This window comes from Myotis myotis, unplaced genomic scaffold (genome assembly GCF_014108235.1).
Source record: "Myotis myotis isolate mMyoMyo1 unplaced genomic scaffold, mMyoMyo1.p scaffold_m19_p_53, whole genome shotgun sequence".
Lineage (NCBI taxonomy): Eukaryota > Metazoa > Chordata > Mammalia > Chiroptera > Vespertilionidae > Myotis > Myotis myotis.
Window position 1 is genome coordinate 525,945 of NW_023416361.1, and position 23,358 is coordinate 549,302.

The 23,358-nt window shown below is 63.4% G+C and overlaps 1 long non-coding RNA gene across 1 annotated transcript in view; it reads left to right on the forward strand.

Moving 5' to 3' along the window:
• LOC118657365 overlaps positions 1 to 10,075 on the forward strand; it is a 28,336-nt gene extending 18,261 nt beyond the window's left edge. Inside the window, exon 2 of the long non-coding RNA XR_004968000.1 lies at positions 9,809 to 10,075. This is a non-coding gene — a long non-coding RNA (uncharacterized LOC118657365). The remainder of the gene's footprint in view (positions 1 to 9,808) is intronic.
• The last annotated feature ends 13,283 nt before the right edge of the window (positions 10,076 to 23,358 follow it).

Genomic DNA, 23,358 nt, shown 5'->3' on the forward strand with positions numbered 1-23,358 from the left:
GCTCGGGGTCTGAAACAGCCAACAGCCAAGCATCGTCCCCTGTCCTTCCCCCCCACCCTTCTCCCCCTGCCCACCATAGGACCTCTCCGAGGAAGATGCCCAGAGCCCCTGCCACTGCCCGTGTGGCTGCACCCCACTGTGGCCTCACTCTCCACACAGCTCCTAAAGGGCCCAAAGGGCCAGGATTAAGCTCCGCTCACCACCATCTCCTCACACCGGCCACCACAGCTCCTGAGCTGGTGGGCATGTGCCCCTGAACCCCGTGTTGCTGAAGGAGCCCTGTCCTGATGGCACAATCCCAGCCCTGCTTGCACCTGCCTCCGGAGAGCAGGGGTGTGGGCAGAAGGAGGATGAAGTCCAGTGCACAGGGGCCTGGGGTGGGGGTGGGGGGCTGGAAACAGCCTGTGGGAGCCCTGGGGGGCTGGGATCTGGAAGCTCAGATCTCAGGCTAGGTCTCAGCCAGTGGGCAAGGGAATCCCACCCTGGGGGATGCAGGGGGCTGTCTGAGCACGCAGCAGAGGCTATGCACGAGGCTAGTGCTCTGAGATGCTCTGAAATGCTCTGACTCTGGGCAGAGCTTGGTAAGGGGGTCCTGAGAGATGGAGGAGATGGAGAAGCCATGAGAGGCTGTGGGTTTATAAGGATGAGTCCTTATTGCAGGAGCCAGTGGCCACACAGCCGTCAGAGAGAACACTCCCCACAGTCAAGTCCACGGAGGCAGGCAGCAGACACCGGCTGGTGAGCATACCTCTTTCCCATAAAGCAGCATCCATCCCTGCACCCACATCTTCAGCTGAGCAGCCACATGCTGCCTCCGAGACTCACATCTTAGCAGAACCTGAGCTCCAGCTGAGCAGCTACTCCACTCTCCATTCCACCTGCTCTCTCCAGCAGAATTCTTCTCCCCCCCATCCCAGCTGCTCTCTCCAGCAGACTTCTCCCCCCATCCCAGCTGCTCTCTCCAGCAGACTTCTTCTCCCCCCATCGAGCTGCTCTCTCCAGCAGACTTCTCCCCCCATCCCAGCTGCTCTCTCCAGCAGACTTCTCCCTCCATCCCAGCTGCTCTCTCCAGCAGACTTCTTCTCCCCATCCCAGCTGCTCTCTCCAGCAGACTTCTCCCCCCATCCCAGCTGCTCTCTCCAGCAGACTTCTCCCTCCATCCCAGCTGCTCTCTCCAGCAGACTTCTTCTCCCTCCATCCCAGCTGCTCTCTCCAGCAGACTTCTTCTCCCTCCATCCCAGCTGCTCTCTCCAGCAGACTTCTCCCCCCATCCCAGCTGCTCTCTCCAGCAGACTTCTCCCTCCATCCCAGCTGCTCTCTCCAGCAGACTTCTTCTCCCCCCATCGAGCTGCTCTCTCCAGCAGACTTCTCCCCCCATCCCAGCTGCTCTCTCCAGCAGACTTCTCCCTCCATCCCAGCTGCTCTCTCCAGCAGACTTCTTTTCCCTCCATCCCAGCTGCTCTCTCCAGCAGACTTCTTCTCCCTCCATCCCAGCTGCTCTCTCCAGCAGACTTCTCCCCCCATCCCAGCTGCTCTCTCCAGCAGACTTCTCCCTCCATCCCAGCTGCTCTCTCCAGCAGACTTCTCCCCCCATCCCAGCTGCTCTCTCCAGCAGACTTCTCCCTCCATCCCAGCTGCTCTCTCCAGCAGACTTCTTCTCCCTCCATCCCAGCTGCTCTCTCCAGCAGACTTCTTCTCCACCATCCCAGCTGCTCTCTCCAGCAGACTTCTTCTCCACCATCCCAGCTGCTCTCTCCAGCAGACTTCTTCTCCACCATCCCAGCTGCTCTCTCCAGCAGACTTCTTCTCCACCATCCCAGCTGCTCTCTCCAGCAGACTTCTTCTCCCTCCATCCCAGCTGCTCTCTCCAGCAGACTTCTTCTCCCTCCATTACAGCTACTCTCTCCAGCAGACTTCTTCTCCCTCCATTACAGCTGCTCTCTCCAACAGACTTCTTCTTCCCCCATCCCAGCTGCTCTCTCCAACAGACTTCTTCTCCCTCCATCCCAGCTGCTCTCTCCAGCAGACTTCTTCTCCCTCCATCCCAGCTGCTCTCTCCAACAGACTTCTCCCCCCATCCCAGCTGCTCTCTCCAGCAGACTTCTCCCTCCATCCCAGCTACTCTCTCCAGCAGACTTCTTCTCCCTCCATCCCAGCTGCTCTCTCCAGCAGACTTCTTCTCCCTCCATCACATCTGCTCTCTCCAGCAGACTTCTCCCCCCATCCTAGCTGCTCTCTCCAGCAGACTTCTCCCTTCATCCCAGCTGCTCTCTCCAGCAGACTTCTTCTCCCTCCATTCCAGCTGCTCTCTCCAGCAGACGTCTCCCCCCATCCCAGCTGCTCTCTCCAGCAGACTTCTCCCTCCATCCCAGGTGCTCTCTCCAGCAGACTTCTCCCCCCATCCCAGCTGCTCTCTCCAGCAGACTTCCCCCTCCATCCCAGCTGCTCTCTCCAGCAGACTTCTTCTCCCCCCATCCCAGCTGCTCTCTCCAGCAGACTTCTCACTCCATCCCAGCTGCTCTCTCCAGCAGACTTCTCCCCCCATCCCAGCTGCTCTCTCCAGCAGACTTCTCCCTCCATCCCAGCTGCTCTCTCCAGCAGACTTCTTCTCCCTCCATCCCAGCTGCTCTCTCCAGCAGACTTCTTCTCCACCATCCCAGCTGCTCTCTCCAGCAGACTTCTTCTCCACCATCCCAGCTGCTCTCTCCAGCAGACTTCTTCTCCACCATCCCAGCTGCTCTCTCCAGCAGACTTCTTCTCCCTCCATCCCAGCTGCTCTCTCCAGCAGACTTCTTCTCCCTCCATTACAGCTGCTCTCTCCAGCAGACTTCTTCTCCACCATCCCAGCTGCTCTCTCCAGCAGACTTCTTCTCCCTCCATCCCAGCTGCTCTCTCCAACAGACTTCTTCTCCTCCTACCCAGATGCTCTCTCCAGCAGACTTCTCCCTCCATCCCAGCTGCTCTCTCCAACAGACTTCTTCTTCCCCCATCCCAGCTGCTCTCTCCAACAGACTTCTTCTCCCTCCATCCCAGCTGCTCTGTCCAGCAGACTTCTTCTCCCTCCATCCCAGCTGCTCTCTCCAGCAGACTTCTCCCTCCATCCCAGCTGCTCTCTCCAGCAGACTTCTCCCCCCATCCCAGCTGCTCTCTCCAGCAGACTTCTCCCTCCATCCCAGCTGCTCTCTCCAGCAGAATTCTTCTCCCTCCATCCCAGCTGCTCTCTCCAGCAGACTTCTTCTCCACCATCCCAGCTGCTCTCTCCAGCAGACTTCTCCCTCCATCCCAGCTGCTCTCTCCAGCAGACTTCTCCCTCCATCCCAGCTGCTCTCTCCAGCAGACTTCTCCCTCCATCCCAGCTGCTCTCTCCAGCAGACTTCTTCTCCCCCCATCCCATCTGCTCTCTCCAGGAGACTTCTCCCTCCATCCCAGCTGCTCTCTCCAGCAGACTTCTCCCTCCATCCCAGCTGCTCTCTCCAGCAGACTTCTCCCTCCATCCCAGCTGCTTTCTCCAGCAGACTTCTCCCTCCATCCCAGCTGCTCTCTCCAGCAGACTTCTTCTCCCTCCATCCCAGCTGCTCTCTCCAGCAGACTTCTTCTCCCTCCATCCCAGCTGCTCTCTCCAGCAGACTTCTTCTCCCTCCATCCCAGCTGCTCTCTCCAGCAGACTTCTTCTCCCTCTATCCCAGCTGCTCTCTCCAGCAGACTTCTTCTCCACCATCCCAGCTGCTCTCTCCAGCAGACTTCTCCCTCCATCCCAGCTGCTCTCTCCATCAGACTTCTTCTCCCTCCATCCCTGCTGCTCTCTCCAGGAGACTTCTCCCTCCATCCCAGCTACTCTCTCCAGCAGACTTCTTCTCCCTCCATCCCAGCTGCTCTCTCCAGCAGACTTCTTCTCCACCATCCCAGCTGCTCTCTCCAGCAGACTTCTCACTCCATCCCAGCTGCTCTCTCCAGCAGACTTCTTCTCCCTCCATCCCTGCTGCTCTCTCCAGCAGACTTCTCCCCCCATCCCAGCTGCTCTCTCCAGCAGACTTCTTCTCCCTCCATCCCAGCTGCTCTCTCCAGCAGACTTCTTCTCCCTCCATCCCAGCTGCTCTCTCCAGCAGACTTCTTCTCCCTCTATCCCAGCTGCTCTCTCCAGCAGACTTCTTCTCCACCATCCCAGCTGCTCTCTCCAGCAGACTTCTCCCTCCATCCCAGCTGCTCTCTCCATCAGACTTCTTCTCCCTCCATCCCTGCTGCTCTCTCCAGGAGACTTCTCCCTCCATCCCAGCTACTCTCTCCAGCAGACTTCTTCTCCCTCCATCCCAGCTGCTCTCTCCAGCAGACTTCTCCCCCCATCCCAGCTGCTCTCTCCAGCAGACTTCTCCCTCCATCCCAGCTGCTCTCTCCAGCAGACTTCTTCTCCCTCCATCCCAGCTGCTCTCTCCAGCAGACTTCTCCCCCCATCCCAGCTGCTCTCTCCAGCAGACTTCTCCCTCCATCCCAGCTGCTCTCTCCAGCAGACTTCTTCTCCCTCCATCCCAGCTGCTCTCTCCAGCAGACTTCTTCTCCACCATCCCAGCTGCTCTCTCCAGCAGACTTCTTCTCCACCATCCCAGCTGCTCTCTCCAGCAGACTTCTTCTCCACCATCCCAGCTGCTCTCTCCAGCAGACTTCTTCTCCACCATCCCAGCTGCTCTCTCCAGCAGACTTCTTCTCCCTCCATCCCAGCTGCTCTCTCCAGCAGACTTCTTCTCCCTCCATTACAGCTGCTCTCTCCAGCAGACTTCTTCTCCCTCCATTACAGCTGCTCTCTCCAACAGACTTCTTCTTCCCCCATCCCAGCTGCTCTCTCCAACAGACTTCTTCTCCCTCCATCCCAGCTGCTCTCTCCAGCAGACTTCTTCTCCCTCCATCCCAGCTGCTCTCTCCAACAGACTTCTCCCCCCATCCCAGCTGCTCTCTCCAGCAGACTTCTCCCTCCATCCCAGCTACTCTCTCCAGCAGACTTCTTCTCCCTCCATCCCAGCTGGTCTCTCCAGCAGACTTCTTCTCCCTCCATCACAGCTGCTCTCTCCAGCAGACTTCTCCCCCCATCCTAGCTGCTCTCTCCAGCAGACTTCTCCCTTCATCCCAGCTGCTCTCTCCAGCAGACTTCTTCTCCCTCCATTCCAGCTGCTCTCTCCAGCAGACGTCTCCCCCCATCCCAGCTGCTCTCTCCAGCAGACTTCTCCCTCCATCCCAGGTGCTCTCTCCAGCAGACTTCTCCCCCCATCCCAGCTGCTCTCTCCAGCAGACTTCCCCCTCCATCCCAGCTGCTCTCTCCAGCAGACTTCTTCTCCCCCCATCCCAGCTGCTCTCTCCAGCAGACTTCTCCCTCCATCCCAGCTGCTCTCTCCAGCAGACTTCTCCCCCCATCCCAGCTGCTCTCTCCAGCAGACTTCTCCCTCCATCCCAGCTGCTCTCTCCAGCAGACTTCTTCTCCCTCCATCCCAGCTGCTCTCTCCAGCAGACTTCTTCTCCACCATCCCAGCTGCTCTCTCCAGCAGACTTCTTCTCCACCATCCCAGCTGCTCTCTCCAGCAGACTTCTTCTCCACCATCCCAGCTGCTCTCTCCAGCAGACTTCTTCTCCCTCCATCCCAGCTGCTCTCTCCAGCAGACTTCTTCTCCCTCCATTACAGCTGCTCTCTCCAGCAGACTTCTTCTCCACCATCCCAGCTGCTCTCTCCAGCAGACTTCTTCTCCCTCCATCCCAGCTGCTCTCTCCAGCAGACTTCTTCTCCCTCCATTACAGCTGCTCTCTCCAGCTGACTTCTTCTCCACCATCCCAGCTGCTCTCTCCAGCAGACTTCTTCTCCCTCCATCCCAGCTGCTCTCTCCAACAGACTTCTTCTCCCCCCATCCCAGCTGCTCTCTCCAGCAGACTTCTCCCTCCATCCCAGCTGCTCTCTCCAGCAGACTTCTCCCCCCATCCCAGCTGCTCTCTCCAGCAGACTTCTCCCTCCATCCCAGCTGCTCTCTCCAGCAGACTTCTTCTCCCTCCATCCCAGCTGCTCTCTCCAGCAGACTTCTTCTCCACCATCCCAGCTGCTCTCTCCAGCAGACTTCTCCCTCCATCCCAGCTGCTCTCTCCAGCAGACTTCTCCCTCCATCCCAACTGCTCTCTCCAGCAGACTTCTCCCTCCATCCCAGCTGCTCTCTCCAGCAGACTTCTTCTCCCCCATCCCATCTGCTCTCTCCAGGAGACTTCTCCCTCCATCCCAGCTGCTCTCTCCAGCAGACTTCTCCCTCCATCCCAGCTGCTCTCTCCAGCAGACTTCTCCCTCCATCCCAGCTGCTCTCTCCAGCAGACTTCTCCCTCCATCCCAGCTGCTCTCTCCAGCAGACTTCTTCTCCCTCCATCCCAGCTGCTCTCTCCAGCAGACTTCTTCTCCCTCCATCCCAGCTGCTCTCTCCAGCAGACTTCTTCTCCCTCCATCCCAGCTGCTCTCTCCAGCAGACTTCTTCTCCCTCTATCCCAGCTGCTCTCTCCAGCAGACTTCTTCTCCACCATCCCAGCTGCTCTCTCCAGCAGACTTCTCCCTCCATCCCAGCTGCTCTCTCCATCAGACTTCTTCTCCCTCCATCCCTGCTGCTCTCTCCAGGAGACTTCTCCCTCCATCCCAGCTACTCTCTCCAGCAGACTTCTTCTCCCTCCATCCCAGCTGCTCTCTCCAGCAGACTTCTTCTCCACCATCCCAGCTGCTCTCTCCAGCAGACTTCTCCCTCCATCCCAGCTGCTCTCTCCATCAGACTTCTTCTCCCTCCATCCCTGCTGCTCTCTCCAGGAGACTTCTCCCTCCAACCAGCTGCTGTCTCCAGCAGACTTCTCCCTCCATCCCAGCTGCTCTCTCCAGCAGACTTCTTCTCCCCCCATCCCAGCTGCTCTCTCCAGGAGACTTCTCCCCCCATCCCAGCTGCTCTCTCCAGCAGACTTCTCCCTCCATCCCAGCTGCTCTCTCCATCAGACTTCTTCTCCCTCCATCCCTGCTGCTCTCTCCAGGAGACTTCTCCCTCCAACCAGCTGCTGTCTCCAGCAGACTTCTCCCTCCATCCTAGCTGCTCTCTCCAACAGACTTCTTCTCCTTCCATCCCAGCTGCTCTCTCCAGCAGACTTCTCACTCCAGCCGACTAGCTGGTCAGTAACCCACTTTTACACCATTTAGACACTGAAGGCTTGGTGCCAACAGTGACATCAATCATACTGGCTACTGAAGGGCACAGTGTGCCTTGTGTCCTTGCACCTGCTCATGGTATCTTGGCCTGATGAGGATTCCCAGGCTCAGAGTCCTTGGACATCCGTTTAGGCACACGCCCAGCGCAGCCTGTGGCCATCCTGGTGTGTTGATAACATGGCCTCTGTGCTCCCACCGGCCTTGGCTGTCCAGGGACCTGGCGTGGTTCCCAATGAGCACTATGAAAGCGGGTTCTGTGTGAGGTGCTGGGATTATCAAACACCTGAGGCAGCAGGCAGAGCCCCGCCCACAGCCACTCCTGTCCATATGTGCATGTAGCGTGGCCTTTCCAGCTCAGAGCCCCTCTTCCTCCTCTGTCAGATAAAGGCAGAAACAGCACCTTCACAGAGGAGTGTGTGGTGCCCCAGCAAGGTGAAGCCTGGCCTGGCCGCATGGCTCAGGGGCTGAGCGTCGACCTATGGACCAGGAGGTCAGGGTTCCATTCTGGTCAGGGCACATGCCCGGCGGGCTAGATCCCCAGTGTGGGGCGTGCAGGAGGGAGCCGATCCATGACTCTCTCATCATTGAGGTTTCTTTCTCTCTCTCCCTCTCCCTTCCTCTCTGAAAGCAATAAACATATATTTAAAAAAGAAAGACTGTAAAAAGATTCCGTCCATCCATCTGGAGGTACCAGTGGGAAGGGGAAAGCCAGCCCCCGCTCCTCGACGAGCAGGAGGGACCCACAGCGGGTACACAGGGCCTGGGACTCAGCGTGCAGGTGGGTGGGAGTGTCAGAGAAGGGGGGAGCGGGGGTGCCCCCTAGGAGGAGGCCCAGGGCCCTGCTTTTGGAGCAGAGCTTCCTCTCCCAGCAAGTGCAGCACGGGAGCCAGTCCTGCTCTCGTGCCCAGCAGCGCTGGCACCCGGGCTGAGCCCAACTGACAGAGGCTGGGTGGGCTCTGGCCATGGCCCCACCAGAAGGTGCTAATTGGGCTGATTAATTGAGCCAAAGACCTTGGCTGCTGGGACCATCCAAGGCTGCAGGGCAGGCGCCAGGCCCGCGGCAGGGCCCAGGATGGAGGCCCTGGGTGCCCACTGCAGCCGGCTGAGACCGCCCAGCGCCGCAGGTCCAGGACAGACCCCTGTAGGAGGGTGGGCTGAGGCGGCTGTGGGGACCCCAGGACGGGAGGGGGTGCAGCAGGCTCCGTGAACAGGAAAATGAACCGCCTTCCCCTGCTGCGCCTCCTGCTAATCTTGGAGCCTGGAGGTGCGAGCCTGAGAGCGAGCGGAGTCTTCGCCTGCAGCACCAGCACCGGGTGGGGGCCACGCGAACCCCTCCCCGTGTGGGCGGCGCATCCCGGCGGCCAGTTTACCCATGAGGAAGAAGGGGCTGGGGCGGCCCCACAGGGGGCACCGGGAAACCTCTCCTCTCTGCTGGGGCCAGGCTCCACCCAGGGCCAAGGCAGCTAAGGCCAGCCCCTCGGTCCTCGTGGGGAGGGAGCTGGGAGTCGCCAGCTGGGCAACAAGTCTCCTCCCGGCTGTGCCCCCCCCCTCCCCCCCCCCCCCCCCCCCCCCCGCCCAACACTGGGACTCCCCTCAACTCGCAACCATTTCCCGCCTCCACGCCTGCTCCTTCCCAGCTGTCTCCATGCAGACAGGCCTGATCCTCACTCATTTTTCTTTCTGTTGTTGGTTTTGGGGTGGGGTTTTTTGTGTGTTTTTGTTTGTTTGTTTGTTTTGCAAATGATATGTCTTTACTGGGGTAACAGACAGGACAAAAAAGTGCTTTGTAAAAAAATCAACTTTATTGATATGATTTCCATAAAACAACATGCACTCATTGAATTTAGGTGATGAGTTTTGACAAACATACACCTGTGTACCCACCACCACGTTTCCCTCCTGTTCCTGTCCAGGCAGCCCCGCCCTCCCCCACCTCCCCCTGAGCAATCTGGTTCCTAGCGCTTATTTAGCCTTTCCTAGAATTTCCTACAAACCCACACAGTCCACACTCGTCAGTGTCAGGCTTCTTTCACTCAAAATAGTATTTTCAGGATTCACCCCCATCCCTGGCGCGAGTCCTGCCTAAATCAGACCAATCGCAGGGCCGCGGGCTAGCGCGCCTGTGGCTGCCGGTGGTCACCCCCTCGCACCGCCGGCAGCTGCGCACCCTCCCCGGTGCGTGGGTGCTCGGGTTGTGCCCAGTTTGGGGCTGTTATCAGTAAAGCCGCTATGAGTATTTCATACACGTTGTTTTAGATGTGCGCGTTTTATTCCTTTGGGGGTAAATATGGCAATTGAATAGAATTGCTGGATAAAATAAGTACATGTCACATTTAGTGCATAAGAAACTGCACAACTGGCCATTAGGATGAATTTTGAACTTCTTTAGCCTGACCCTCCCCCCAGGCCCTGGCTCCTCCTCTCCGCCCAGCCCTCAGCTTCTCTCCCCCCCTGCTTACTTCCTGCCAGCCGCTCGGTGGCTGTCCTCAGAGCGCCCACCGCTGACGCAGCACCTGCCACGGGCGGGCGGGCTCCTCTCCCTGGAAGGCGTTACCCACTTTTCTGTTCTACAGCCCTCATCCTTTTTTTTTTTTTAACTTTTTTTTTCAGAGCCAGGAAGAGGAATATCAATCAGCTGCCTCCTGCACGCCCCCTACTGGGGATCAGCCCTGACTGGGAATATCAACTGGCAACCTTTAAGCCATGGGCTGACTCTCAACCTACGGAGCCACACCCCTGCGCTTCAGGCCCCATCTTACTAGTTACTCCTCAGGGGCCTTCCAACCGCCCCTGACCCCAATCTCATGCCTTCGCCAGCTTCCTGTACATTCTCCTCATAACACACAGCACAGTGCTAATTAAATATGATCACGTGTACGTCGTCTACTTTTGTGTCTAATATTCCCCTCCTCGCTGTGAGGGCAGGAATCATCCCCTGTGTGCCTCCCCCGCACCTGAGTGCCTCCCCCGCACCTGAGTGCCTCCCCCGCACCTGAGTGCCTCCCCCGCACCGGTGTGCCTCCCCCGCACGGGTGTGCCTCCCCTGCACCTGAGTGCCTCCCCCGCACCTGAGTGCCTCCCCCGCACCTGTGTGCCTCCCCCGCACGGGTGTGCCTCCCCTGCACGTGTGTGCCTCCCCCGCACCTGAGTGCCTCCCCCGCACCTGTGTGCCTCCCCCGCACCTGTGTGCCACACCCGCACCTGTGTGCCTCGCCCATGCCTGGCTCCGAGGAGCACTCTACTTTCAGGAGAGTCACTGAAGGAGGCTGAGCTCCACAGCCGCGGGTGGGGCTTGCAGACGCTGCTGAGGAACTGGAGCCCAACTCGCAGAGGCCAGCCCCATGGAGGACCCGGTGAGAGAGGAAGGGAGGGCAGCGAAGGCAGGAGAGGAGAGAGGAGGACTCACTGTCGGAGACACGCTGGGGAGAGGAAAGTGCGAGTCAGCAGCCTCGTGGCCTGCCTGTTGTGTGGAGACAAATGCGTCAGCCCCGTGAGCAGGGGTGGCAAGTAGGTGCTCCCGGATCCAGGGAAAAGCACCTGCCTGGGCCTGTGAGCAATAAATAGCGAGAGATTTCTCACGTTCAGAGAAAAGGCACGCTGCCCTGCCCGCACCCCCAGCCTCCGCCACGGCCCCCTGGTCCCCAGCCCCCAGCAGTGGCTGCCCCCCCGCACCCCAGAGGCTGTGTGTAGCTCAGAGGCTGGGAGAGAACAGCTGGAAAGAGTGGTTTCTCTCCCAGAAAGATCACGCAAAGCAAAGGAACCTTCCTTTTCAACAGGCAGAGGGGCTGCATGGCCCGGTCAGGGACCACGGGCTCACTGGCTCGAGCTCCAAGATCCAGGATGAGGCTGGGTGCCCCAGCACCTCGGAGGAGGGAAAAAAAGTCCCGCCCTGGCCGTGTGCTGCGTGGCTGGGCGCCGCCCCGCCACTGAAGGGCTGCCGGTTCCGTCCCGGTCAGGCCAGCCGCGGGCCTCGGCTGCAGGTTCCGGCCCTGGTCATGGCTCAGGAGGCCGCCGAGCGGCGGTTCACGCTCATCCATGCTCTCTCTCCTCCTTCCTCTCCAATATCAGTACCAACAGCTTTGCACACGCACAGGAGAAGCGCTCCTGGCGGCTGGCTGGACCGCACTTTACCCAGCAGAGCCCTCGCCCCATTTCTCCGCGGCCCCTCACCCACACGGCACCCCACGGGAAGCTGCGCTGGCCGCCGGGGCTCCCCCGCTCCGCGCCAGTCCTTAGGAAGCAGCACCCAGAATCCTATTTCCACCAATAGGATGAGGCTTTCCTCATCCAATCAGAGCTGCACAGCGCTGGCCAATCAGAACAGCTCTATTCTAGCCAAGCAGGACAGTGCCTTTGGACCAATCAAACTTTGAGAATTTGGAGTCCTCATTTGCTTAGGGACAGACCAATCAGGGACCAGGGGCAGGGACTTCTCTCTATGCAAGCCAGCTCCTCCCTGGGGGCGCACACCCCTTCCACCCAAGATGGAGGCCGCTGCCTATGCCTGAGCTGTAGCCTTGAGCTGTTCCAGGGCTGTGCTGTGTCATGACTGGGCTGTTTTCACTGAGTCACGTTTTCTTCACTGCACCCCACACTGCACCCCACACTGCACCCCACACTGCACCCCACACTGCAGACTCTTGTTAGCAATGAATTGGCACCAATGACCATCATCGCCTGGGTGCTGCCCACTCCTGGCCACGGGCTGCCCTGCCTGCCACTGAGGGCTCCATCCCTGGCCTGTGTGGGTCACAGGAACATGGCTGGTACCCTCTTGGCAATGCCCATGCCTACCGACAGGAAACTACCTGCCATGGCATCTTGGCTGGCCCAGGGGCACCCCTCAGGTCACCAAGGTGAAGGCTGGCTGCCTGGCCCAGCTCCCCAGCTAGCACACCTGCTCCCTCGGGGTCCTGAGAAGGCAGCACCAGCCGCGCCTCCCCTCCCTGCCTGCTGGGCTCACGCAATGAGATAAAACAGGGACACCCGACCCAGCAGGAGTCGCGTCATTGGCTGACCAACAGCCAATCGGAGACTCCCTCAGAAGACTGGATGGGGGTCCCAGAGCCTGGGAGTCGCGCTGGGGCTGGGGCTGGGGCTGGGGCTCAGGCCGACAGAGCAGCTTAGCGGGGACTGGAGCCACTATGTTAGGAGCCACTATGTTAGGACGCAAGCAAAGAAAGTCGGTCAGAAGGAAAAGGCAGGAAGACGGCGCACAGAGCAGCCCAGATGCGACCAGATGGCATCAAATTAGCAGGAAGGGCAGTCTTCTGGGCTCTGGGTGGCTCTCAACTCTCCCAAGACCTGGGCATTCTGGCTGCAGCCCATGAGACGGTCTTCATGTTTATGATAAATTTCCTGTTCCTGAAGCAAGCCTGGTGGTTTCTGTCAGGCAGTCAGAGAATCTGCCTAGGACCTGACAGAGGTGGAGACGGGACTATGGTCCCTGCGACTCATCAGTAATAGTGCCAAGTCCATGCACACGGGAATCCAGAGAGACAAACACGACATTCACATTGACCGATGTTCTCCTTCGTCCGCTGTCTCCCTTTCTCCTCGCCCTCCCTGTGGCAGGTGCAGCAGCCGCAGGAATGCGTTTGCCCCAGGGCAGATGACTTCCCTCTCAGTCCCCTGGGCCAGGTGAGCAGGAAACGTAGCGGTCACAGAGCAGGTGGCCTCCGTAGGCTGGCCTTGGCCCCGGCGTTGGCCGTGGCCCTGGCGCTGATGGCCGCTGGGATGGAGAACACGAGAATCTGCTTCAGTCCTTCATGGGCCCTCCTGCCCTGAAGCCGTGGGAATTCCTGCAACACGAACAACAGTCACTTTCAGTGCAAGCGCAGCCGAGTGGATTGTGAGTTATTCAACAAACATTCACCGAGCCCTTCCTATGGGCCACGCCCTGAGCTGGGTTCACTTGAAATCAGTGCAACCCCCATCCTCAGAGAGCATGCAGTCCCCGTGGCCGTGTGGGAGGTGGGATCCCCATGGCCGTGTGGGAGGTGGGACTCTGTGGCCGTGTGGGAGGTGGGACCCTGTGGCCGTGTGGGAGGGGGGATCCCTGGGGCCGTGTGGGAGGTGGGACCCCGGGGCCGTGTGGGAGGTGGGACCCTGTGGCCGTGTGGGAGGTGGGACCCCGGGGCCGTGTGGGAGGGGGGACCCCGGGGCCGTGTGGGAGGTGGGATCCCTGGGGCCGTGTGGGAGGTGGGACCCCGGGGCCGTGTGGGAGGTGGGACCCGGTGGCCGTGTGGGAGGGGGGACCCCGGGGCCGTGTGGGAGGTGGGACCCCGGGGCCCTGTGGGAGGGGGGACCCCGGGGCCGTGTGGGAGGTGGGACCCCGTGGCCGTGTGGGAGGTGGGACCCTGTGGCCGTGTGGGAGGTGGGATCCCTGTGGCCGTGCGGGAGGTGGGACCCCAGGGCCCTGTGGGAGGTGGGATCCCTGTGGCCCTGTGGGAGGTGGGATCCCGTGGCCCTGTGGGAGGTGGGATCCCTGTGGCCGTGCGGGAGGTGGGACCCCGTGGCCCTGTGGGAGGTGGGATCCCTGGGGCCGTGTGGGAGGTGGGACCCCGGGGCCATGTGGGAGGTGGGATCTCTGGGGCCGTGTGGGAGGTGGGATCCCTGTGGCCGTGTGGGAGGTGGGACCCCGTGGCCCTGTGGGAGGTGGGATCCCTGTGGCCGTGTGGGAGGTGGGATCCCCATGGCCGTGTGGGAGGGGGGACCCCGGGGCCGTGTGGGAGGGGGGACCCCGGGGCCCTGTGGGAGGTGGGATCCCTGGGGCCGTGTGGGAGGTGGGACCCCGGGGCCCTGTGGGAGGTGGGATCCCTGGGGCCGTGTGGGAGGTGGGACCCCGGGGCCGTGTGGGAGGTGGGACCCTGTGGCCGTGTGGGAGGGGGGACCCCGGGGCCGTGTGGGAGGTGGGATCCCGGGGCCGTGTGGGAGGTGGGACCCCGGGGCCGTGTGGGAGGTGGGATCCCTGGGGCCGTGTGGGAGGTGGGACCCCGTGGTTGTGTGGGAGGTGGGACCCCGTGGCCGTGTGGGAGGTGGGACCCCGTGGCCCTGTGGGAGGTGGGATCCCGTGGCCGTGTGGGAGGGGGGACCCGTGGCCGTGTGGGAGGGGGGACCCGTGGCCGTGTGGGAGGGGGGACCCGTGGCCGTGTGGGAGGGGGGATCCCCATGGCCGTGTGGGAAGGGGGACCCGGGGCCGTGTGGGAGGGGGGATCCCCATGGCCGTGTGGGAGGGGGGATCCCCATGGCCGTGTGGGAGGTGGGACCCCGGGGCCGTGTGGGAGGGCGGACCCGTGGCCGTGTGGGAGGGGGGACCTGGGGCTGTGTGGGAGGGGGGACCCGGGGCCGTGTGGGAGGGGGGACCCCGGGGCCGTGTGGGAGGGGGGACCCGGGGCCGTGTGGGAGGAGGATCCCTATGGCCGTGTGGGAGGGGGGACTCGTGGCCGTGTGGGAGGGGGGATCCCCATGGCCGTGTGGGAGGGGTGATCCCCATGGCCGTGTGGGAGGGGGTACCCTGTGGCCGTGTGGGAGGTGGGACCCCGGGGCCGTTTGGGAGGTGGATCCCCATGGCCGTGTGGGAGGGGGGACCCGTGGCCGTGTGGGAGGGGGGATCCCCATGGCCGTGTGGGAGGGGGGACCCCGGGGCCGTGTGGGAGGTGGGACCCTGTGGCCGTGTGGGAGGTGGGACCCCGGGGCCGTGTGGGAGGTGGGATCCCTGTGGCCATGTGGGAGGTGGGACCCTGTGGCCCTGTGAGAGGTGGGATCCCTGTGGCCATGTGGGAGGTGGGACCCCGGGGCCCTGTGGGAGGTGGGATCCCTGTGGCCCTGTGGGAGGTGGGATCCCGTGGCCCTGTGGGAGGTGGGATCCCTGGGGCCGTGTGGGAGGTGGGACCCAGGGGCCGTGTGGGAGGTGGGATCCCTGGGGCCGTGTGGGAGGTGGGACCCCGGGGCCGTGTGGGAGGTGGGACCCTGTGGCCGTGTGGGAGGTGGGACCCCGGGGCCGTGTGGGAGGTGGGACCCTGTGGCCGTGTGGGAGGTGGGACCCCGGGGCCGTATGGGAGGTGGGATCCCTGTGGCCCTGTGGGAGGTGGGACCCCGGGGCCCTGTGAGAGGTGGGATCCCTGTGGCCGTGCGGGAGGTGGGACCCCGGGGCCCTGTGGGAGGTGGGATCCCTGTGGCCATGTGGGAGGTGGGATCCCGTGGCCCTGTGGGAGGTGGGATCCCTGTAGCCGTGCAAGAGGTGGGACCCCGTGGCCCTGTGGGAGGTGGGATCCCTGTGGCCGTGTGGGAGGTGGGACCCCGGGGCCGTGTGGGAGGTGGGATCCCCATGGCCGTGTGGGAGGGGGGACCCCGGTGCCGTGTGGGAGGGGGGACCCCGGGGCCCTGTGGGAGGTGGGATCCCGGGGCCGTGTGGGAGGTGGGACCCCGGGGCCCTGTGGGAGGTGGGATCCCTGGGGCCGTGTGGGAGGTGGGACCCCGGGGCCGTGTGGGAGGTGGGACCCTGTGGCCGTGTGGGAGGGGGGACCCCGGGGTCGTGTGGGAGGGGGGACCCCGGGGCTCTGTGGGAGGTGGGACCCCGGGGCCGTGTGGGAGGTGGGACCCGGGGGCCGTGTGGGAGGTGGGACCCCGGGGCCCTGTGGGAGGTGGGACCCCGTGGCCCTGTGGGAGGTGGGATCCCTGTGGCCGTGTGGGAGGTGGGACCCCGGGGCCGTGTGGGAGGTGGGATCCCGGGGCCGTGTGGGAGGTGGGATCCCGGGGCCGTGTGGGAGGTGGGATCCCGGGGCCGTGTGGGAGGTGGGATCCCGGGGCCGTGTGGGAGGTGGGACCCCGGGGCCGTGTGGGAGGTGGGACCCCGGGGCCGTGTGGGAGGTGGGACCCTGTGGCCGTGTGGGAGGGGCGACCCCGGGGCCGTGTGGGAGGGGGGACCCCGGGGCTCTGTGGGAGGTGGGACCCCGGGGCCGTGTGGGAGGTGGGACCCCGGGGCCGTGTGGGAGGTGGATCCCTGTGGCCGTGTGGGAGGTGGGACCCCGGGGCCGTGTGGGAGGTGGATCCCCGTGGCCGTGTGGGAGGGGGGACCCGTGGCTGTGTGGGAGGGGGGACCCGTGGCCGTGTGGGAGGGGGGATCCCCATGGCCGTGTGGGAGGGGGGACCCGGGGCCGTGTGGGAGGGGGGACCCGTGGCCGTGTGGGAGGGGGGACCCGGGGCCGTGTGGGAGGGGGGACCCCCGGGCCGTGTGGGAGGGGGGACCCGTGGCCGTGTGGGAGGGGGGACCCGGGGCCGTGTGGGAGGGGGGACCCCGGGGCCGTGTGGGAGGGGGGACCCGTGGCCGTGTGGGAGGGGGGATCCCCATGGCCGTGTGGGAGGGGGGATCCCCATGGCCGTGTGGGAGGGGGGACCCGTGGCCGTGTGGGAGGGGGGACCATGTGGCCGTGTGGGAGGGGGGACCCGGGGCCGTGTGGGAGGTGGATCCCCATGGCCGTGTGGGAGGGGGGACCCCGGGGTCGTGTGGGAGGGGGGACCCGTGGCCGTGTGGGAGGGGGGACCCGTGGCCGTGTGGGAGGGGGGACCCGGGGCCGTGTGGGAGGTGGGACCCCGGGGCCGTGTCGGAGGGGGGATCCCCATGGCCGTGTGGGAGGGGGGATCCCCAGGGCCGTGTGGGAGGGGGGACCCGGGGCCGTGTGGGAGGTGGTACCCCGGGGCCGTGTGGGAGGGGGGATCCCCATGGCCGTGTGGGAGGGGGGATCCCCATGGCCGTGTGGGAGGGGGGACCCGGGGCCGTGTGGGAGGTGGGATCCCGGGGCCGTGTGGGAGGTGGGATCCCGTGCCCGTGTGGGAGGGGGGACCCGAGGCCGTGTGGGAAGGGGGATCCCCATGGCCGTGTGGGAGGGGGGACCCGGGGCCGTGTGGGAGGTGGGATCCCGTGCCCGTGTGGGAGGGGGGACCCGTGGCCGTGTGGGAAGGGGGATCCCCATGGCCGTGTGGGAGGGGGGACCCGGGGCCGTGTGGGAGGGGGGACCCGGGGCCGTGTGGGAGGTGGGACCCCGGGGCCGTGTGGGAGGGGGGATCCCCATGGCCGTGTGGGAGGGGGGATCCCCATGGCCGTGTGGGAGTGGGGATCCCCATGGCCGTGTGGGAGGGGGGACCCCGGGGCCGTGTGGGAGGGGGGACCCGTGGCCGTGTGGGAGGGGGGATCCCCATGGCCGTGTGGGAGGGGGGACCCCGGGGCCGTGTGGGAGGGGGGACCCGTGGCCGTGTGGGAGGGGGGACCCGGGGCCGTGTGGGAGGTGGAGCACTCATTAAGTGGCGCTGGAAGGGCCGTAGTCGCTCCGGGAAAGCCGGTCAGGCCTTGAGGCAGGGCAGGCGCTCCCCTGGGGGAAGGCTGCTCTGGGGAGGGGTGGCAGGCGGTGGCGGCTGGGGCTGGGGGCACCGGAACATCCGAGGTTGCAGTTCTCGTTCCGTCGTGGACTCAGGCAGCCTCCGCCCTCTCAGGCCTCAGTTTCCCTCAGTCATGCAGGAAGGTGGCAGCAGCAGCTTTGGCATCAAGTCTCTGGGGCAGGTGCTGGGGCAGGAGGAGGTGGGGAGTGGGGTTTTTACAGGTTAATATTGCTCAATGGTTTTTTAAACAGCTTGCCTGGGCCAGGCGGGCAGCTGCCCCTAGGCCAGCCCAGGGCACCCCTTTCGGGAAGCCTGGCCCTCCCTCTCTGTGAATGCATCACTACTCCAGCCGGGGAGGTCCTGGGGGCAGCCCTCAGACAAGGGTCCGGGAGTGAGGCTGCAGCCCTCGGGAAGGGCATCCTGGCTCCAAACTGCCCAGTGAGGCCACGCACTGGGTGTGAGGGCAAAGGCACCAGGGCACTGATCACTGTTTTGTGCCACAGCTCGCTTCTAGGCTAAGGGCCGTACACGTTGTAATTATGTTCATCTACAATTCACCCAAAATGGTTTGACGTCAGCCTCCCACTGACAGACCGCCTTAGGGAAACCGAGGCAAGATGACCCTGGGACTTGTACCAGGAACAGCGACTAGCCAGGCATGACCTGTACTGAGGATGCTGTTGAGGTTGGATCATGGAGGGTCTTACCTGCTGGGCTGAGGAGGTGAGTTTCAGAGTGGAAGATGCCTTAGGAGAGATGAGCTTAGGAACATATCCTGACAGTGATGAGTGACACAGACCAGTGCCAGGGGGTTGGGGGGTGGGAGGACTCCTAGAAGCTGGGAGAGCACTGGGACAGGCAGGCTAGAGCCTGAGCCATGCAGGGAGAGTGGCATGGAAGGGAGCAGGAGCGGCAGACGGGAGAGATTGTGCAGGAGGGAGGGTGCCCAGGACTTGGCCACTGAGGAGGGAAGGATGGAGGCGGGAGCCTGGGAAAGTTGCAGCCTTCCTTCCCAGCACAGACCCCGAAAGTCACACACCCAGCATCACAAAACACCACGAGACGGTGGCTAATGGCACAAAACCCACAAACAAAACATTCGGAAAGTCACCGAGGCCATCTGCTCCCCGAGTCTCTGGAGAGCATTCTGCTTCTGTGTAGATGCTTGCACAAGGCCTGGGAGTGCTAGGCTGCTCTGCCCCTGTCCTCAGCACCGCCCCCCCCCCCCAGACAGGGAGCAAAGACACCCCCACACACACCAGGGTGCTGGGCAAAGGGAGACACGCCCTGCTTTCACCCCAAACCACGGGGAGTTTTTAGCACAGCCCTCAGGAGCGAGGCCGCCCTGGGCGGGCTCAGGCAGCCTGGGTGCACAGCTCACACGGCAATCAATTGGTGTGGTGGGCGAGGGGCACCCCCAGGGCAGCAGCGGTGGCATCTGGAACCACTGGCCGCCGCGGGGCAGGGGGATCTGGCAGAGGCCGGGGGCCGGCAGGGAGCAGCCTCCAGAGGGGCTGTCCCACACCCAGGACACCCTGAGCATCCAGGATTCACGCCCCAACTGAATGTGCTGTCTCTGCCCCAGCCCATACGCGAGCCAGGAGCACCCACCCTGCTTTCTCCCTGCAGGGCCCAGCTCGGCCTGGGACCCAATTCAGCCTGGGGCCTGGGACCCAACCCGGCCTGGGGCGAAAGGCAGAAGGAGCACAGGCCGTGCTGCCTGGGGCTGAGGATGGGGAGCAGCGCGGAGCGGGATAGAAAGGCTGCCTGCTGCCCTGCTGTCCAGGCTCACTGCTGGCAGGAGGCAGAGCCCTGCACGAGGTACCCCCCCCCCCGCCCCGCCCCCCACCATGTCCCTCCAGGCTGGATGGCAGTGGGCAGCCTGGGGGTGCCGGCGTGCCACGCTGAGACCCGGCAGGGCCACTGTCCCCCTGGGACAGCTTTAGGCCTCCCTTCTCCGGCCTCACGTCTTGGTCTGTAAATGGCGCGGCTGGAACAGAACAGACATCCCAGGTGCCCTGAGACCCAGCAGCCGAGCATGAGCATCCCAGGCAGGGCCAGGTCCGCCTCTGCGTCCTCCCCCATCCCGCTGCTGCAAGCGCCCCTCCCATCAGGGTCCCAGAACCCCGTTCACCACCAGCCCCTCAGCCTCCCAGAAGGGCTGCAGGGCGGGGCATGGCAGGGGCCTGTAGGGGTGGGGCGGGCATGGCAGGGGACCTGTAGGGGAGGGGCGGGCATAGCAGGGGGTGTGACAGGGTGGTGCGTGGCAGGGGGTGTGGTGGGGTGGGTGTAACGGGCTAGGTGAGGCGGGGCAGGGGCAGGGCGGGGTGGGGCATTGCAGGGGTATGGCAGGCGTGGCAGGGGTGGGGGCGGGCGTGGCAGGGGCATGGCAGGAGGTGTGGTGGGGGCGAGCATGGCAGGGGTGGGGCAGGGGACAGGGCGCCTGTTGGATCCTGGGAAGCACAGGTCTACACCTGCCTCAGAGTGGGCGCTGCACGCAGCTCTGCTCTGGATGCTCTGCGGCCGGGACAGGCCGTGGCCCACGGGCCCTCACAGGAGGGGCGCTCTGCGGTCACTCCTAGCATCCCGCCTCCCTCCCTGGCCGCCAGCCTCCTCAACGAGATGCAGATGTGTGGACCAGTATCTCCATAGCTGTTGCCCTGCAGGTGGTCAGAGCTGGTCAAGGCCCGGCCATGCGGGGGGAGTGCCCTGCCCCTCCCCACAGGCCAGGCTGAGCCCACCTGCTGCCCAGTGACAGGAGGACACGTGGGTCTCTGGCTGCCCTGCAGGCACCCTGTCCTCTCACCCAGAGGGCAGGGCCCACACGGAGGGTGGAGCCTACAGCGCCCCCTGGTGGGCACATGGCAGACCTATGTGGTGGTCGCCAGGTGTGGGTGTTGCTGCATCTAGTCTCCCTGACCCTTGACCCTCAACCCTAGGAAGGCAGAGTGAGAACCCGCAGTGTGAGTGTCTCAGGCCCCCCTGAAGGTCGGGTCGCACCCCTAACTCTGCAGGAGGCTGGGCTGAGCTGGGGGTGGGGTCGGCTTTCTCGCTGCTGCTGCTCAGGCTGGAAGACCAGCAAGCCCCCTTCCAAGAGCAGAAGGGAGAGCCGCCGCCTCCCTCTCCAGGGACCTGCTGGCCGCGGGGCCTGGCCACTGCCCTCCCTGAGTCTGGGACGCTCTTAGCTGAGGCTCAGAGCCCCTGAAGCTTTTGACTGCGGGACCCCTAGAGGGGCTGGTGGGGACCCAGTGGAGGGCAGAGAGAAGGAAAGTGCATGAAAAAGGAGAGCAGAAAGATGGCGTCTTCCACCACGCCCCCGGGAGGCAGGGGTGCCTGTGCTCTGAGCCCAGGAAGCATCCTGGCAGCGCCAGGCAACCAAGAGTGGTGTGTGTGTGTGGGGGGTGATGCCAGCCGCTTTCTACAGCACGCACACACGCACACACATGCACACACACACACGCACACACGCGCACGCACACTCCTGGTCTCATCTCTGCCTGCTCCTGGAGGAAAGGCTCTGCTTGACAGATGGGGAAGCTGAGGCTCAGAGAAGTCGGGTGACTCGGCCACCACCTCACGGCTCGTACTGGGACCTAGAAGGAAACCTGTGCCTGGTTTGGGTGTGAAATCTCAGTCCCCACAGACCTGAGTCCACACCGGACCCTCCAGGAGCCCGGCTCAGGCGCCAGTGTCGGGGCCTCTGTGGTTGAGGGGTCGTCCCTGCCCTGGGCCCTGGCTGTGAGGCTCCAGGGAGAAGGCATCTTGAAGGTCTGTGGGGGACAGACAGCAGGAGGGGATCTCAGAGGAGCCGCAGAGCAAGCGTGATTCCTGTGCAATCTTGTTGGCAGTGCCCATGGGGCCTGCCCCTCCCAGCTTCAGAGCCCTCACTGCACAGCCAGGGACAGACCAGGGAGACCGGCCCGCCCAGCCGCCGCGGGGACTGGGAAGGAAGGAACACAGGGCTCCGTCCCTGACCACTCCCTCCACCCCCCCACCCGTCTCTTGTGCCATCTGTCCGTCTGAGGGCCTGGGGCCCTGCCTGTGAGGCTTGCATTCCTCTCTGTGTATTTCTCAGGCTCCTCTGCCTTCCCCTGTGTCCCCTCCCTGTGCCAGCACCAACGAGGATGCTGAGTGGGAGTCCTCCCTGGGCTGATGGCCGCCTCTTAGAGAGGAGAGGCTGAGAAAGCACACTCAGTAGTGCAGACAGCGGAAGGGAGCACGAGGCGCCTGCCTGCTCCCTGGGGGGTGGGTTCCCTATTTAATGTTGGAGACAGAGGCCCCCGGGAAGGGAAGAGGGAGCTCAGACTGGCCCGAGCCCAGGGACAGGCCAGCAGCTGGGAAGAAGGAGGGAAGACAGGCAAAGTGTTTGCTCTAAAGCTCTGGAGACCAGGCCCACGCCCAGGCACAGCAGCATCAAATGCCAGAAATTAAAGACAGAATCCCGACGGCAGCAAGAGGAAGGCAAGCTGTCACGTACACAGGGGCTCCCCTAGGCTGTCAGCTGCTTCCTCATCAGAAACGACAGGCCAGACGGGAATGGAGAGCAAGGATCTGAGACCAAGATGACTATATCAGCAAGGCTCTCACTCAAAGTGGACGGTCGGATAAAGAGGCTCCCGGGCTGACGGAGCTCCTCACCCCCAAGCCAGCCTGCTAAGATCTGGAGACCAGGTGCGCTCACAAGACACCAGGCCAGACACTCCTGGGCGAGGCATGGCTGACACACAGCCTCTGGAAAAGCCTTCTGGAAAAGGCCGGAAAGACTCGGACCACAAGGCACAGGGAGGGCGTGAGCCAGGCCCATGCTCTCGGCACCCGCCCTCCGTGTCCCCTCCCCGCCAGAGGCCAGTGCACACTGTGGGGCCAGGAGTTCCCAAAAGGAGAGAAGCCGTCCACACGGCCAACACGAGCACCCGGGTCCTGCAAAGACCTGGCCAGGCCGGGCCCAGAGGCCACCCCACAGGAGCAGGTGGAGGGTAGGGCGGCTCTGTTCGGAGTCCGGCTGCACGAGCACAGGGTGGGGAGCAGCCATTTCTCAGCAGCCTGTGGAAAACAGACCCAGGACTCAGCTAAAGACCTGCTTGAGATGTGATAGGAAGGTGATCCCGGCCGGCCTGGCTCAGGGGTTGAGGACTCACCCATGAACCAGGAGGTCACAGTTCAATTCCCCGTCAGGACACAGGCCCGGGTTGCAGGCTCGATCCCCAGTGTGGGGTGTGCAGGAGGCAGCCAATCATTGATGTTTCTATCTCCCTCTCCCTCTCCCTTTCTCTCTGAAATCAATAAAAATATATCTTTGAAAAAGGTAAGAAGATGATGAGGCCACTGTAATCTCTGATGTCTGTGCCGTGGGCCAGGCTACACTCCTAGAGCAACAGGCAGAGGAGGTCGGTCGGACCCAGTTCTCTGGAGACTGCTCAGTCCTGGGCCTCCATCTCGAAGGCCACGCTGACAACCAAGGCCCCTCAGAGGACAATCGGTGTGTGTGTGTGCGGGGGCGGGGGGGGGGGGGTCCGTGTCATGTATTTAACGTTACAGAAGCTCATACAGCGCCGTGTCCGCAGTGCCCTCGGGCCCCAGCACTGCTCTCAGCTCCGTACATCCTCACGAGGACTCTGTGAGGCGGGTGCTTCTTTAAACCTATTTCTATTGATTTCAGAGGAAGGGAGAGGGAGAGAGAAACATCAGTGATGAGAGAACCATCGATCGGCCGCCTCCTGCACGCCCCACACTGGGGACTGAGCCCACAACCCGGGCACGTGCCCTGACGGGATTGAACCGTG